Source organism: Drosophila albomicans, chromosome X (assembly GCF_009650485.2).
Source record: "Drosophila albomicans strain 15112-1751.03 chromosome X, ASM965048v2, whole genome shotgun sequence".
In the NCBI taxonomy this organism is placed as follows: Eukaryota; Metazoa; Arthropoda; class Insecta; order Diptera; family Drosophilidae; genus Drosophila; species Drosophila albomicans.
In genome coordinates, this window is record NC_047627.2 from 19,736,366 (window position 1) to 19,755,505 (window position 19,140).

The 19,140-nt window shown below is 32.2% G+C and overlaps 1 protein-coding gene across 2 annotated transcripts in view; it reads left to right on the forward strand.

Annotated features, from left to right (window-relative positions):
- The first annotated feature begins 9,116 nt into the window (after positions 1 to 9,116).
- LOC117578186 (uncharacterized) overlaps positions 9,117 to 19,140 on the forward strand; it is a 31,047-nt gene continuing 21,023 nt past the window's right edge. For both annotated transcript variants that reach the window (XM_034263502.2, XM_034263499.2), the window contains exon 1: positions 9,117 to 9,830. The gene's annotated coding sequence lies outside the window, so the exon portion shown is untranslated. The remainder of the gene's footprint in view (positions 9,831 to 19,140) is intronic.

A 19,140-nucleotide genomic window follows, 5' to 3' on the forward strand; every position in this document is an offset into this window, starting at 1 on the left:
GTTCTGATAGAAAACGAATTTGTTGTTGAAATTCGAAAATTCTGAAATAAGGATTTCAGTTGATCATGAAGCTGATCACTTGAAAGTATATTTCAAAGTTGTTCAGCTAGATTACTCAATGATGATGTTGATGTTATGATGTTGAAGCAAACATCTTTATTTTTCTGTCTTATGCAACAGAATTTTTGTTTAAATTGTTATGTAGTTCAAATGGATTACTCAATGAGGATCCTCGTGATCTTTATTTTTCTGTTTTATGCTAATGTATATTTTAAAGTTGGATTACATGGATTACTCAATGAGGATCGTCATGATGATCATCATAAAGCTCATCACATTGAAATTCTGTTTTATGCAAAAGTATATTTAAGAGTTGTTCTGCTAGAAAAGGAATTTATAGTTGAAATTGATCACTCAATGATAATGATCATGATGACTCTTGGTTTTTTCCGAAATATAGATCTCTATTATTCTGTCTTATGCAAAAGTATCTTTAAAAGTTCTATAGTTTAAATGGATTGCACAATGAGGATCATCTTGATGATCATTATGAAGTTCATCACTTTGAAATTATATGTTATGCAAAAGTATATATAAAAATTATTCTGCTAGTTAAAATTGATCACTCAATGATAATGATCATGATGATTCGTCGATGCTTTCCGGAATAAAGATCACAATTCTTTTGTCTTATGCAAAAGTATATATTCAAGTTGTTCTGCTAGAATACGGATTACTCAACGATAATCATGATCAACATGATCAATGATGATGAAGCCAAGTGAAAGTGCTGTCAATGACCGTCGTCGCAGCCCAGACCCAATTTGGGAACTGTGGGAGTTGGAGACACTCGTCGAGACGCAGTCAGAATGAGTGAGAGACGCAGCCGGTTTTTGTTTTATTTCTGTATTTCGTCTGAACGTTTTCACTTGTCAGCTGTACGATACGATTTTGATATGAGAGACAGAGACTATACTATATACATAGCATGCATTAACCTCGATCCACATTCGATTGCAAATTTTCAATTCGTGTTTGGCATTCGTTTCTGTTTCTGTTTCTGTGTCTGTATTCTAAAATTGCGTATGCAAGGCATGCACGGAGCAACAACAACAACAACGACAACGACAACAACAACATCAACATCACCCACTATCTGTGTTGTGGCCCTCAGACTACACTCACTTGTCTACGAATATGAATACGATTGTGACTGCGACTGTGAATGGGAGTAAGGCGAGTAATGAACTGCAACAGCGCTGATGGCGCGGCAAAGATAACTTAGTACTTAGCTGCAATTACGAGTACAACAAGTCTTGACTCGACGACTCTGCGTACCTCATGATAATCGTAGAGCAAAACACTCATGCATACCCAAACACCCGTACATGACTAACTTGTAGGCACTTTCAATTTGTCGGCGACTAGACTAAAAGTTAACACGCTCAGTTTATTATTGCATTAAGGCCATAAGCAAAGCAGCTAAGTAATTCGATGGAAGCATCTCCTTGACAATTTTATTTATGAAATGGGATAAATAAATATAATAATGTAACTGAAATAATATTTAAAAAATATAAAATAAATGCTAATGAATATAAATATGCAGCGAAATAGAAGAACAAATAGAATTGTATAACTGAAATTATATTTATAAAATAGGAATATAAATATAAACGAATATAAATATGATATAAAATAGAATAATAAATAAAACATTTAGCTAAAATTATATTTATAAAATAATTAAACAAATATAAATGAATATAAATATACCAATTTGAACTCAATATCACAAAAAAAACAGTAAAATAAATATAAAACAAAATAAAAAATTTTGAAAAATTCGGAAATAAAAGTAAAATATAAAAAGCACAATAAATTAGAAACTAATTCTATGCAACTCAAATTATAAATTTACAAAAGAAAATTGAAATAAAAATAACATATAAAAAAATTAAAATAATATAAATTTAAAAATGTCAATATAAATTAAATTTGAGAAATAAATTGAAAATATAACCCAATCTCAGTTGAAATTTGAAAATATAAAAATTAGAAAATATAATTCGAAAGCCAAATAAAATTTGAAATATAAAAACAAGTAACCAAATAAATAAAGAAAACAAATGCAGATTTTGTTAGTTTTTTTATCAGTGTTCTACGAAATCATTTGAATTGATAAGTTAAATTCATTCTTTCGCTCTTAATTTGATAAAAAAAATCCGCAAGCTGAATTGACATTATTATTTTAAAGCTATAGGTAATTTATAATTCAAGATTAATATTACATTTATTTTGCTAATTCTTTAAATTTCTTCTCTCTTTTAACTTCTTCTTTTTAAATTTTGAACTCAATTCACTTTCTATTAGCATAGTTCTGTGCTGTGTTTGCTTTAGTGATGATCTACTGTGTGCAATGCTTGCAACATTTGCTTGGGCTTGGACACTCAGCAAGTTCGTTGCCTAAGTCTTTTGTATTGCTCGATGCTGCAGAACGCAGTTTAGACGCTCTTGCTCTCGTTTTCCGTTTCTTACTGTTTCTCTTGTTGTTGTTGTTGATGTTGTTGGTGTTTTTCATTTGCATCAGCAATTTTAATTTTTGGTGCGCACCTTTAACAACTGTAATTAGCATTTTTTTCTAAGTTGGCCGCATATGGAAAAAGTTTCCACTCAATTTAGTTTTTTAGTTTTGCTTAATTTTGCCCGCGCGCCAAGTGAAAAGAAAGAAAGAGACGCAGTTCAGCTGTAACAAGAGTAGAAGTGTGCCCATCACACACACACCCACACACAGTATGTAAATGTGTGTTATATGGATATGCATTAGCTGTGCGCTGTTTGGCATTTGGTTGCTTTTGCTTTTGCTTTTGGGTGCGGGTGTTTGTTGTGTTTGTTGTGATGTGTTGTGCCCGAAAGTTTCGCCATGGGGAAAGTTCTAGCTTTAAGCTATTCGAGACTTTGCCAATTTATGCAAATGCGCGAACAGCATATCAACAACACAACCCACACAGACACACACATGCATATTCACACCATGTGGTAATATATAGATTTCGTTTCGAAAAGAGAGCTGAATATTTGCCTTTGAAATCATCTAATAATAGAAATGCCTGAATCCCAATTAGCAATCCAAAATGTTCACGATCGAAATGATGCTTCTCACTACAATAAGATCAACAGCTAAATATTTCATATTAAGCCTTTGTTTGTGTTAAATCGCTTAATGTTCAATTATTATAATATAATACTAAATATACCTTTTGGCATATAATTCAGTTATTAGCGTTATTCAATGATGTTTTTCGCTTGTTTGTAAACATTTTTTGCATGTTAGAAAGCTCTCCTAAAAATGTTTCGTAATTCGCTTTTATTTTATATATTGTTACTTATTAGGTCAGTTTAATTTGCTTGCTCGTATTTTGAATTTATTTGAAGATCTATTTGAAGGAATTATGTGAGAAATTAAATGCTTAATAACTTTTATTGATTGTATTTAATAGAGTTTTTTTTTTGACTTATTTTTTAGCTGTATACTTATTAAGACTCTTTAATATTATTTAATTAAAAATCCTTACGTTTATTGCTTCTCTTTCTCTTTTAGGGGCAGCGAATAAATTTTTCTCTTATTATTTTTATTTAATTTTATTCTTTATTTGTACTTAATTATTTCTTTTATCTTTTACCTTAAAATACATTTTTAATAATTAATCTGAAATTATTTCTATTAAATTTTGTTTTTTTTTGCACTCATTTTGTGCATTTAATTTGCTTGATTTTTTTGTTTGCATTAGTTTTTGAAAATTAAATTTCGTTTGCAACTCTGCTTAAATTTTTGTTTAGAAAGTGATTATATGTATTTTGTATTCCTTTCTTTCCATACTTAATACTTTTAATATTTATTTGCAGTTTCTTTTAAAACATTTTTTTCTGAAATTATAGTTAGTTTTCTGTGGTCTTTTTATGCATTTATGTCATGTTCTATTTAAAATTTTAACTGCTTCACTTAAGTTTCTCTCTACAATTTCTTCATTATAAAAACTTCGTGAACTTCTCTTTCTTCTGTCTGAAAATTGAATATTAAAAATCTCCTTGCTTTATTATGTTTGAAGCGAACATTTGAACAGCCACAATACGAGTATGCATTGATTACTTGAAATCATCAGCCTGATCTCTCCTTCAATGAGTCCAATGGCAATGGCATAATATGGAGTGCAATATTTGAACATAAACAGCGCAAGTTATTTGCCAGCAGTTGTTATAGACATTCAATACATGCCATGAATATCAGACAATCAGAGTTTTTGGCCAATTCGATTTGCATAATAGAAAATCATAGAAAAATCTGTTAACATCTTGTGTTGTGTTGATGGCAGAAATTACAACAAAACAAAAGTCCGAAACCAAAAAAAAAAAATAAAAATTGAAATTGAATTTCAGCTCGAATTCGACATCGACAACAAGTCGACAACAGTTGTTGTTGTTGTTTTTTTTTGGTTGTTGTTGTTGACCAGCTGCCTTCAGTTGGCAGCTTCACTTTCTTTTTCACTCGAAAATTTGACTGAAAAATCGATGAGTGCTGATAGCAGTAGTTGTTGTTGTTGTTACGATTGCTTGGCTGTTGTTATGGATGCTATGCATATTTAATAGATTCCATTGTTGTTGTTGTTGTTGTTGTTGTTGTTGTTGTTGTTAGCTCAGCACCCGCGCCACGCTGTGGGAAAGCAGCTCAAGTGGTCAAGCTCTTGATGATTGCCCTCAACGAAAGAGAGAGTGAGTGAGAGCGAGAGCGATAGTCAGAGAGAGAGAAGAGCTTAACAATTGACATATTGCAGCTGCTGTGGCTGCTCGTATCCTGTTTTCCAATTTTCGCAAACAAGCTCGATATGTGGTCGGCACATAATTACTTCTGCCGGACAATTGGCAAGCGGTTAAGTTCATTAATCATCACAAAACTGACCAGTCGGGTTTCGCTTCTCTAGCTGTCCGTCTGTCCGTCTGTCTGTCTGTCTCTCGTTGTCAATTGCGCGCTAATTACGCACAAGAAGAAGGCGCTATGCGGACATGGCAAATTGCGCATACGCGCCGTGTGCCGTGTGCCACGCCAACTTGTCTTCGCTCTCTCTCTCTGTCTCTCTGCTTTGTTGCGTCTTTCGTACATTTCTCCCAAAAGTCTCATGCTAAATAAACAGCGTCGTCGTCTACCTGTTGTGCGAGCGAGTTCAATTTATGAAAGAATCCAATGAAGAGTGAAAGCAGTCAAACGTAGCCGGTAAAAAGTGTAAGTTTGCTGCCGGTTTAACGTTCGTTCGTTTCTTCGTTCGTTTTGCTGGCGAAAGATCATTGGCATATTTACATGGATTACCAACGCTTTGTCTCTCTTTCTTTCTCTCTCTCTCTCTCTTGCTGTCTGCGTCACTTTGGCATTTTTGAGGCTTGGCTGCAACGAATTGCCAGGCGATTAATCAACATCAACTGAACTTGCCACTTGCCACTTACTGGCGCACTCATGATATCATAGCCATACATAGTTATCAACAGCAACCAGCAACCGGCAACATCAACCAGCAACCAGCAACCAGCAGCAGCAACCTTTAAACAAAATCTCATTTACTCGCATTTGTTGTTAGCTCACTTTATTTTTTTCTTCTTTTCAATCTTTTGTGCGATTTGATTTACTGTTAGAATTTAGTGGCAAATTTCAATGTGAATGATATAATCAAGAATGAATTAGCTCTTGAGTTAGATGTAATACTAAAAGTTGACTTTCGAGTTGGTGAAAAGCTTTCACAACTTAAACATAATAGAAATCATTAAGCGATTTCTTAACGCTATCTTCTAAGCTTATGCAATTCTTTGTTTTTAACGCTACTATATTATATGAATTACTTTAAACTTCAATTCGTATAATTCAAATAATAATTCAATTCAAAATTCTTTTCTAATTCAATTTATTATAAGTATTTTATATAATTGAATTCAATTCATAAAACGATAACTTCTTAATTTTATGTTTATTTAAAAATGAATATTTAATATTTTTCCATTAAAATTCTTATTAATTGTTGTGATATTATAATTAAGTTTACACATTTTTATCTTCAACACAATTATTTGTTAGTTAGTGTTAATAATAATTGTTAAAACAAGCAGTTTAATGTTGCTCATGGTAAAATATTCATTTCATTCTTAGAGTTGAACAAGCTTTATATTATTTTCATTATTTTCGCTTCATTTTATTTAATTTACATAGAATTTACTTATTATCTTTAGATAGATAGATTGTAAATAAATTAAGAATATATATAAAAAAAAAATTTAATTTAATTTCCATTAATTTCATTTTATTCATTATTTATTCTATTTAAACTAAATATATATAAAAAATTATATATGTTATACAAAGTTGAGTATTTTTTTTTATAGTTGCAAGTATTAAATACATAACAACAACAATTAATTTCCGTATACTTTACTTTACTAAGACCATTTAAGATCGTTGCTAATTAATCTGTTAAAGTTTAAAGCACATGTCTGCAATAAAATTTGTTTCAAATTAATTCAACTTCATAAATATGAATGAAATGACGTTCTACAAATATTTTTGCTGGTTGAAAAAATTTAAAGTAAAGTAAAGTAAAATGATTGCAGCTGATTTGGCTTTGTTATAAGTTAAAGCATTGTTTGGGTTGCTTAACTCGCTTGAATATTCATTGCTTTTGTTTTTTGTTTTTTTTTCGGTGTGTGCGAGCATTTATTATTATTAATTGGTTGTTGGCTATCGTGTAAGTTGCAGCAGCTTGTTGCAACGATGACGGCGACGGCGACAGAAATGTGCAATTTCAATGCATCGATTTGATTATTTATTCTGCTTATCATGCTGCGGCCTTTCGCAATGCGGCAGGCACAAAAAAAATATATATGTGTGTGAGCGCCAAAAACGAAAGACTTAAGACACAAACTTGTCGCTTGTAATCGTTGCAGCAGCTTACATAAATAACCCAAGCTCACTCGCTTAGGATAAGCAGGCAAACAGTAAAGAAACAGCAACAACAACAACAACAACAACAAATAAACAAAAACCAGTCGTGTTGGCCACTTGTTGCCGTCTGGCCAGGAGGAGGGTTTTTTTTTTTTTTTTTTTTTTTTTAGTTTTTAAAACACTTGCCATTTTTTTTGTTGTTGTTGTTTGCTGCACTTGCGTAAATTTCCACTTTCGATGCAGCTTGTCCAGCATTCTTCCCAGTTGCGAAATATATTTGTGCATACAAATATTTTATATTCAATTTTTTGAGGCTGACGACGCGTGCCACACATTGTTGCAAGCTGTCGTTGTGTCTGTGTGTGTGTGTGTGTGTGTGTGTGTGCTTTCACATAACCCACACACTAATGAAGTTGAACGCGCTCTACTTAAGGTGCCGCTGGCTGCCCACAGCTGGTTACATTCGTAGTACTCGCATTTAATTACTCAATTTTCAGTCGAAATGGTTTATAATAAGGGGAAGATAGTTTTCTTCAGCTTTGTTTATGAGGCTTGAAAAATCCGTTTAACGTTTCGCGCATTGCAACAGTTACTATCATCGTCTATTAAATGATGAATGAATAGTATAACGAACTCTGACCTGCATAATTCTTATATAATCCAACTGACAACTGACGCCATCAAGTTCACCTCAAATGTAGCGAAACAGACACAACCAGAACACTCGGAACAATCACATCTCAAATTCAATTAACATAAAGTCAAACATTACAACAAGAAAACAAGCAAAACGCGATTTAAGCTAAACTTAAACGGGTTTCAGTTTCGCACTGAAAATACTTTCAATTTGCTGTACACAAAACGTGAAGTGGAACCCAAAAAAAAAAAAAAAAAAAAAATTAAAGCAAATATCATCAAACATGAGAAATATATTCTGATCAGACTCGTTATAAAATGTATGACAACAAATGGCAATGAGTTGGTAAAAGTTATTATCAAAAAAAGAATATATGTATATAAATGTTTATTCAATTAATTGACATAATCGTAATATATTTCTGATATGTTGTGTCCAAAAATTTCACACTTTACTCCTTTAATATCTAAAATTACATTTTTTTACTTTATAGATTATTATATTTTTTTTCTGGATTTTAAAAATCCATTTTATGCACTATTTAATATTTTTGTATTTTTTATATGATTTTATATTGTACATATTATAAATAGTTTTGAATCTCTTTCTTTTTCGTCTGCAATGATGATAATCATAATAAATTTAAGTTTTCAAAATGTTTTCTCTTAAACAGCGTTCATTATGTTGTTGTTGCATTTCATCACATCGCTGCGAGAGAGAAAATTACAAAAACAATTTAAATGGTTTTGAGGGAACGCCCCCTAATTGTTTATTACACACAACTCTTTTTTATTTCTTCTTTGTATTACTCAATTGTTGTTGTGAATATAATTTAAAATATATGTATCTGTGATATTAGACAGAGTTTAAGAAGTGGAATAACTTGAATTCTGATTAAACAAAAAAAAAAGATGCAAAGTCGAATATTTATTGAGATATTATTCCATTGATATCGCAGATGAGACCGACACACATCTGACATCTGACTGTAGACACAGACTCTCGACACTCTCTCGAGATATGGAGCTGTAGATAAACACAAGGTGTGAGAAGAGTGCAAAGAGACTCGAAAACGAACGCATCGCACTTAAGCTTTCAATTGGTTTCACATTTCGTCTTAAGAATGTTTTGCTGACGTCACAGCTGCACAGCTGTGGATCACACACACAGCATGATTACGATTATGAAGATGCGAAGACGCAGACGAAGACGAAGGCGAGGCTAAAAAGTTCAATTCGAAAGCAGACGTCGCGACGTCGTCTTCGATGCTGTTGCTGTTGCTGTGCGCATGCGCTGCACGCTCATTACCGTTTGTTGTCGGCACTTCTTTAAACGCAGATTTACGCGAACAGGTTGTAAAGTTAGCAGCAGCAGCAGCAGCCACAACAACAACAATGCCTTGGCATACCAAAGCACAAGCACAAAGCTTAAAGCGCAGCTTTGGCAGCGACGTCGAACAAACCGACAAAAAAATAGTTACGTTCGCGCAGTCGCAGTCGCCGTCTCAGCTCAGTCAGTGACGAACGCGCCAAGCGAACGCAACGCAAAACGCAAAGCGAAAACCAAAGCGAGCCAACAGCGGCAAACAACAACAATACTATACAGATAACGACTAAAAGGAAGAGCGAACCGAAACGAAACGAACAAGTGTCGTGTGCTTTGGCAGTCAGTGCAGCTAAAACTTTGCGGTTTAACGGTAGTGTGTGTGTGTGAGTGTGAGCTTCTCTCTCCCTCTCACTCCCCAGCTTCAGCTGCGTTTTCGTTTATCTTCGCTTTTTTTTTTCTTGATTTTTTGACTGTTCGCGTTTCATTGATCACACCACGCAGCATCTGCGCATGTATTAGTGTGAGTGTGTCGCTCTGTGTGTGAGATTACTCGTACTTATTATTATTAGTTTTTTTTTCTGTATTTATTTTGGTTGATGTGCTTGTGTGTGTGTGTTGAAGTGAAATGGAATTTGTTGAATTTTAATTGCACGCAGCAACAGCAGCAGCAACAGCTTCAAGAGCTGAGAGATCAACGGAGCAACAGTGAAACAGAAACAGAGACATTTCATTCAACTTGCTAATGAAAAACAACAACAACAACATCAACGAAGACCAAGTGAAAATTGCTGATAAATAACAATAACAACAACAAAAAGAAGAAGAAAACCTTCATCACCGGCAAATATAATTTCAACAAAGGAAAACCTCAGTCGCTCTTCAATTAACGTAAGTTGCGAAACAATTGAATTGAATAAATATCAAATAGTAAACCTTTAGCACTCCAATGGCTGTCAAACTGCGCAGCCGGCTTAAGTCGAAAGCTGTGAAAACACAAGTATTTTTTTTTTTAAGATTAAACGACACACTTAAAACAAGTGTAGAATTTAACTCATTTTACACAGATCTAAAACATTCTTAAGTACTTAGAAAACTAGTGCAGACAAACGTTCGTTTAAGAAAATGAAAATAAATTCTCAAGTTAAGATAACAAAAATGCTTCATCTTGATGGGGGGGAAAAGTGAGTTGACAATGTCATTAGATTTTTTTTATGACAACAAATGAAAGTTTCTTTTTTTCGAGAGCATAATTGTTTATTTACGTATACAAACAACAAATTATTTAGTTCAATTATTTAGGTTTTTTTCAAGATTCTTCAAGATTTCCTATCAATATAATTGTTTCCTCAAATATTTATGAACTGGGTCAGTTGCAAGGTAAAATTATTTATGTTTTAGGTCAGTTTACTGATTTCTTAATTAAATGTAAATATTATATATATAATTTAATTGCTTAAAGATTCTTTAATAATCTATTTTGGATATTTCGCAAACTAAACTTCTATGCTTTATGCTTTGAGATGGTTGTGAAATCAGCATTCAACATTCTTTAATAAAAAACGTGATTTTAAGCATCAAAGCTCGATGATCTTGAAGGCAACTTAAATCTTTGGGGCAAAAAAACATAAAAAAAAACCATAAACCAATGCGATTAGTTATATCAGTTACTGAGAGCCACTGTTATTGAGATTTCAACTGTCTGACTCCAACAAAAGGGAAGGGCAAACGGTTCTTCAACGCTTTGCTTATATCGATACTAATGCATGTCTGTATTAGTGTCGATGTCGATCAATAACGATCATCGATCATTTAGTTGTACTTCAAGTTCCAGTTTCTTTCTGCTCTCAACTTTAAGCGCGACTGTTTGTCTGCCACTTGTCTGGTGTACACTGCAATGTTTTACAGTCTCGTTTTAAAACTCTAGCTTTTTTTTCTTTCAATCTCAATCTAAGTCCAAGTCGATGGACTTGGGCTGTGGCTGTTGCTGTGACTGTTGCTGTGGTTGGGCTGGGCACACACCAAAATTTAGGCCAACAACGACGAAACAGACAAACTTCCAAGCTGGCCACTAAACGAGCGAATAACAACCCAAAAACATAACCAACAAAAAGTCTCACAAACTCTAAAGAAACACAACAACAACAACAACAACAAAAACCAGTGCAGTTTCTTTCAAAAGTCATGTCAATTTTTTTGGTACTGTTTTTTTTTGGCCATAAAGCACAACAATTATTAGAGTAGTACATTGTTGTATAGCAACAAAAACAATTTCGAGCACATGCCACATAAAGTAAGTTGTTTAGAGTTTCAGATTGTAAGCTACCAAAAAAAAAAAAAAAAAAATGGAAAGTGCTCGTATTTATGAACAATTGCTTTAATAACAATACTTTTCAGTTTTAGCCTTGCACCGATCTGAATAACTTTATCTTTGACTTCTACGATAACAAATTCCTGCTCGTGAGATATGCCAAATTAGCTTTAATTGCGCTTTAGCGGAAACGAGCTAAACTGATAAGCAGCTCAATTTATACTTTTCCAAATTCGAGTTGTTCACTTTGGTCAACGAAAATGTTACATATGAAAATGTGTTCTAAATAAAATATTAAAAGTATTGTTATTTAGTTTAGTTTAGTTATTTTTGTATACATTAAAATACAACTAGCTCGAAAGTAAAAATATATTCTTTAAATAAAACAAGGAAATGTGTAAACATTATTATCATTCAGTTTATTCCTTTTCATATATTAAACACACATAGAGAATGAAATTGAAAATATTTTTTGAATAGAAGAAATTGATTATTAGGTTAATTTTTATTTTCAAACAAACTGTCGAATTCAAATAACAAACATTAAAAGCAAAAATATGGAAATACATATTAAGAAAAAATTAATATTTTAAAATTGTTCTTTAGTTTTTTTGCCTAAATTTCAAACATCAATATCATAAAACATTCTACAATTTGCGATAAAAATTCCAATGAAGAATGGAAATATTTTCTGAATAAATTTTATAGGTTATTAGACATTTTTTCTATTATTTTATATATTTTTTATTTTCAAGCATCAAGTTGTGTCAACACTCTTTAAGTATTCTGTCTAAGTGACAAACATATAAAGCACAAAAATAAAGATTTTCTCAAAGTAATTATTAAACAGTATTATTTAAATTTGAAAACATCAAAATCATTCGTAAATTTTGCGTCTATATTTAATATTCCAATGAAAACATAAAAATATCTTCAAAATAGTAAATTGTGTAAGTTACAAAAAAGGAAAGAAATAATAAAATTTACTTCTTTTTTTTTAAATTCAAATTTACAAAACATCTTTAAATTTGAAAATTCATTAGCTTGATGGCCTTAGTTGAATGGTATTCGTTATTTCAATAAACTAATACTAATAATAAAGTTAAATTAGATTAAAGGTAAAATATGTATAAAATTCGAAAATAATTATTCGTACATAATATGTAATAACAAGTCTATTAAAATTGAAATTCATCATTGAATATTCACCATTAATAGCAATAGTATTTTAACAAGCATAATAATTTGATGAGATTTCCTTCAAGTCGCCTCTTATTGATCCCATTGAAAATTTGCCAGCCTAATAGGATTTATTTTCAACGTATTTTCAAAGTCATCAATTGTCAATTGTCGATTGTTGATTGGCTTTCTTGCCTATTTTTGCTGTTGTTTTCGTTTTTTTTCTGCAATTTATTGTCGGCCTCGTTGTTGTTGTTGCTTGGCTTCAACAACAACAACAACAAAAAAGTACATAAATTTGATTCCCCAATTACCCAGAAATTACATAATTCACGTGTTGTTGTCTGCGTTTGAGAGACTCTCGCACTTATTATCAAAAGCAATTTCATATTTTTTTCGTGTTTTCGTTTTTGAATTTTTGATTTTTTGATTTTTTTTTCTCTGCTGTATTTATTAGGTCTGTGTTAATGGACAGGAAATGCTGCAGAAATTGCATGCAGCGAAAGTTTTTCCTTGAAGTGCGCAATAATAAATACAAAAAAAAAAAAAAAACAAAAATGCGAAGAAGAAAAACTAGAAAAGCAAAGGAAAATCGAGACATACGCGGAACAAATCGTTGAACTGCCCACTGGGCAAAATTGAAAGTGAAAGGGGCAACAGCAAGGGGCGGTGTAGGGGAGGTGTAAGGTGCACAAAATATAACTGACAAGTGCAGGCCAATTTAATGATATGCAGCCGACGCCAGAAGGAGGAGAAGAAGGAGGAGGCAGTTGCCTCCATTTGGTCAGACCGCTAAAAATTGAGATTGCTGTTTACCAGTTTTCTCAGTGCGTTGCACTCAACTCAACTTAAATCAACTCAACTCAACTCAACTCGAGTCGACTTGATTTTCATTTTCATCGTGCGTGTGTGTGGCAGCTGCAACTGCCACAGTTGAAGCAGCTTCAACTCCATTTTCTATGGCAATTAAATTGTATTAAGTCATTGCAAATGTTAATTTCATTCAACCGCCGGCGACGACCTTGCCTCGCCTTTAATTGTAATTGTTCACAGATCTAAAAAGAAAAACAAAAAACAACAACAAGTTAGAAAGCTGCGTGTCGAGTGTGCTCGACTGCAAGATACCTGCGAATAAAAGCAAAAAAGTGTGGTATTAATTTTCAAATATATACCAATTTAATATACCACAAAAATACTGAAAATATACCCTGCTATATATGGTATATTGACAGTGTGGTATTAATTTTAAAATATACACCAATTTCATATACCACAAAAATACTGAAAATATACCCTGCTATATATGGTATATTGACAGTGTGGTATTAATTTTAAAATATATAACAATTTCATATACCACAAAAATACTGAAATTATACCAATTTTTTGGTATATTGATATAATGCTAAGGAATCTTAACTATTGGCATTCATTAATCAATAACAATATACATACATATAAATAATGTTTAACAATTTTTTTGTAATTGTATTTTTGATTAAAAAACCATATTCAAAAGATACCAAATTGTAGTATGTAGGCGTGTTTACCCATAACTTAAATAACTTCTACAATTTTTATTTAATCGCAACCAAATTTTTAGGAATCTTAAATACTATAGTTATTATTGTATGTATCAAAAATCTTAGCTCTAGGTACAAAATTGCGCTTGTTATTCGTGTTTTATCGATTTGCGGGCGCGAAAGTGGGCGTGGCAAAAATTTGAAACACACTTGATCTGTGTGCAAACATAAAAAGTGCTGTCGAAAAAGAAATATAACTCTATCTCGTATAGTTTCTGAGATCTAAGTGTTTATACAGACGGACAGACAGACAGACAGACGTTTTTATATCGTCTTGACTGTTGAAGCTGACCAAGAATTTCTTCCTTCTGTCTGTTACATACATTTGCTGCAGGCACAAAATTATAATACCCTTCTACCCTTTGAGTAGCGGGTATAATTGCAAAAAAAGACTCTGCGAATAGTGAGTGTGTGAGTGTGAATAGTGAGTGCGAATTGCGAGTACTCGTTCGAATGCGTGCAATGATTGTTGTTTAACCAGATAATTCAGGCGCGGCTATAATCTAAATATAGTATGCACAACAAATTCAAATTCAAATCGAGTTAGTGTCGCAGCACAGTTTGAGAGTCACTGACAGCAAAACTGAGCCACACACAATTTGCGATAAATTGCATAATTCCATTCGAAGTCAACTAACCCTCTCTCTCTCTCTCTCTCTATCTCTGTTTCAAATCCAAAGTCAATGTAATGCAAAGTCTCTGTTAATTAATTAATCACGTACCAGCATTCCATCAAAGCAAGTTCAAACGTTTATTTCGAGTGCTGACAATTAATCAATTTACTGATTGCATTTTAATAACATAATTTATTGTGCATACTTATTATATAACTGGTTGGGTTCGCTTGTTGCGTGGGTCGTTAATACATTAAACAAAATGTACATTAAATAAAGCCCTGCAGCAAAAAAAAAGTTGAATTTTTCATTTCATCAATAACACATATTTGTATTTGTGCAGCGAATTAATTATTTGATTGCATACAACATTTGAAAGAGGAATTTTTCTTTTGAATTATTAACCAGTTCAGTTTTATTTGTTATCCGAAAATGTATAAGAATTGAATTGAATTATTTTCTATGCTCATTAAATTTCATTAACACAATAAATTCTTTGATTAAATGGGGAATTTTTCATCTCATTTAGTAACAAAATATATTTTAAAAAAACTACAATAAATGAATAATTTTATTGTACCAAAATTTTAGAAGTTTCACTGCATTCCATGAACAAAATTGTATACACATATTTATAAGAGGAAACTTTTATTTTAATCATTTTGTATGCCTTAAAAACCTTTTTTTTAATTTAATTTCATCAACAAGCTATATTAAAAAAGAACCACTGCAATGAATTAATTTTTGTGTATAATTTTAAAAGAAAATTTTGCATTTTACTTCATTAACAAAATACATTTTAAAAGCTCTGCAGCAAAATAATTAATTAAAACATTTAAGAGAAGAACTTTGCATTTCACTTATTTAAAGCTTTAAGAAAGGGGTAATTTAATTTCCCTTTAATAACAAAATACATTTAAAAATCACTGCAGTAGATTAGTTTCGTTATTATAAAAATATTTAAAAGAGAAGAATTGTTCATTTGGATTATTTGTTAATTACTTTTCGTTGTTAATGATTGATTCACATTATTTTTGCTGTTCTATATTTTTCTATATTCACATCGAATAAAAACAATGCTTAATCCTTGTTATAGAATACCTGCTGAATTTTGATTGATTATCTCGGTAATGCGCTGATCCTATTGCCGATCTATATGGGTGCATTATCTCCAATTACGATGGCAATCAATAACAGCGACAGCAACAAGTTTTGTTCGGTTTGTTGTTGTCGCTGTTGTTGTTATTGTTGTTGCCCCCTTCAAAGTTGTTGTTAATTGTTGAGTGGAACATGCGTTGATTTATAAAACCGTCTCGAATTATTAAGTGCAACAAATTAAGGCAGAAACCATTTGAGAGTTGGAGTTTGAGTTCGAGTGTCTGACACTTTGTGTTTATATAATTGCAGTAAATAATTGTCATTGGCTACGCCTTAAAGATAACAAAAATCCCCAAGCTAAACAGATGAAAAAGGAAAAGAAACAACATGTTGACCAGATACCACAAAGTGTGTCGTTGCCATTGGCCAAAATTAACAGCCACATACTAAATTCCTAAAGAAAACACATCGAAAACAACAACAACAACAACAACGATGACAACGTCGACAAATTGAAAATAAAATACAGAAAAAAATCTGTGCCCAAAAAACAGACGCACGTTTTCAATTGAAGGCTGCTGCAGGGGCAGCGCTTAACCCATTGTTGCCGCAACAAAAAATTGCTGAACAGCTGTGACATAATTGACAACAGCAACAACAGCAATTACAATACAGCAACGACAACCAGAAATCCAAAAATCTACCAACAACAAAAAAGAAAAACAACGCAGACAATGCAAATTGTCAGCGACTGCATTTTGGGACTTAAATGTTTTGACATTTCAACTTCTAGCAACAGCGGCAAACGCACGTGTGTGTGAGTGTGTGTGTGTGTGTGTGGAGCACATATGCGATTGTGTGTGTGTGTGTGTGTGTGTGTGTGTTAGCCTCTTGTCAGTCAGCCAACTTCATCAGCAATTCATTTGTCTGCATGAAATTAACATTCAAGCGAAGCGAACGCGACCAGTTTCAAGCTCTTCAGATTCCACAAAAGCGCTGACAATGGGGGTGCAGCAACAACAACAGCAACAACAACAACTTCGACAACAACAACAGCAAGAGCAACAATAACAGCAACTTAAAGAACAACAATAACAGTAAAACTGTTAGAACCTGCCATGCAAATAGTAAATCAAATAAACAGCATTGCAATTAATTGCAAGGGCCAAGCGAAACGAATGACTTAGACAACGAACTTGACAAACTCGATTGCCAATTGGAATTTAGTGTTCGCTCGCTGTTCTTATTGGCAAACAGAGCGAGCGCCAACAACAGCAAGAACAACAAATTACCGTCTGCAGTTAGTGGACAATTTGTGCAGTCAGTTAGTTGACAGTTAACTGGCTTGACACGCCCACCGCCTACGCATTCCTCAGCTTGTGATGCAGTTGCAGTTGGCTGGTGATGCAACCAACGAATGCAACTCAAGTGTTGCTGTTGTAGTGTCACATTTCACAGTTATTTGTTTGTTGTTGTTGTTGTTGATGCTACACGTGCTTCTGATATTTTAATTTAACACAGTGGCTGTCACGGCAGGCGACGTTTTAATTACCCTCACAGCGTATGTGGCTTCAACTGCAACTGCAACTTCAACTCCATAATATACTTACATATTGGGAGTGCTGGCTGTTGCCACAATTATAATGGCAACATTGCAAATGTTGTGGGTGCACATGCAGGAAATCAACTTGGCTGCAAGTCACACTCATTCATTCCCTCAGTCACTCACTCACTCACTCAGTCAGTCAGTCTGGCAGTTAACCACTCTGCCACTCTGCCAGTCTGTCACTCTATCAGTCTGTCAGTCAGTTAGCGCCTGGGAATTTTCACAAGCCTATTGACAAATTCTATGTTGTTAACAATATGCGCTATGCCACAACTCAAACAGCTGCCACAGCCACATTATGCAACGCCAAGAGGATGCAGCTATCAAGTCAAAGCTGTTAACTTAATTTGTATTTAGAATTACTATGAATCCAATTAATATTTTTATTCACTTAGTATTGCTTTGAAATAAAATAGATTTTATGAAATTACTATTTATTTCTTCAACAAAGATTTCATTTATTTAACATTTTTATGTATATGGCTCATAAAGATTTCTTTTATTTTATATGACATACAATAAATAAATAAATATTTCATTAGTATATTTCTTTTAGTTATTTATGTTCATTATTTCGTTTTCTTTGGCATAAAACTCTTGAGCAACAAAAATATATTATAATAATAATTATAGTCATATAATTAATGATCTACTATTCAACTAAAAAGAATAAAACCAATGCGATTAGCTTCGCTCTGCACTGCAATAACTTAATCTTCGCTTGCCTTCATTTGATGGGAAGCTTTAATAATTAATTCAGAATACTCATAACAAGCATCAAGCATTTCGGCAATCTATTGTCTTTGTATGTACAATACAAAGGAACACACATTAAAGATTAAAGCAAATGCCATGACCTCTGGTGTGATTTTTAAAGTATCAACACTTGTGGCACATTGATAAATTTAAGTCAATCAAATCTCATGTTGAAACTTGTTCTTTGAGAGTGTTTTTCGAAATGCATTTCAAATGAAAACTCATTAATTATTGCGTGATGAGTGAATGTAGAGTAGATGATTACATAATCAAAAGGAGTATAAATATAAATTGAGAACAGAAGGTTATGAGTATTTAAAATAAAAGAAGACGCAAGCAACTGAATTTAAATACAAACAAGTAAGACAGCTGCATACGCAAACAGAAGTGAAACAGTTCAGTATTATTCCAAAAATATACCAAATTAATATAAAAAATATACGAAACTATACCGAAGGCTAAAATTTGTACATCTATATACTAATGCATTCAAAATATACCATAAAGTATATACCACAATAAAGAAAATATCGAAAATTTACTGAATTCTACAATTGATATATAAATTAAATCAAAATGGATCACAAAGTATATACCAAATTAATATACCAAAAATAGAAAATTTGCCGAAGACTACAATTAGTATATATAGTATAATATTAATGCATGCAAAATAGACCACAAATATACTATACCAAATAATATAAAAACATACTGAAGACAGCAATTGGTATATCGATATATTAATACAGTTAAAATATACCATAAAGTTACAAAGTACATTAAATTAAAATATACCACACAATATAACAAACAAATATATACCAAAAAACACAATTTGTATATCGTTATAATATTATATTTAATATATACCAAAACATATATACTGAAGACCACAATTGGTATATTGATATATTAATACAGTTAAAATATACCACAAAGTTACAAAGTACACCAAATTAAAATATACCACACAACATAACAAAAAAATACATATATACCAAAAAACACAATTGGTATATCGTTATAATAACATATTTAATATATACCAAAA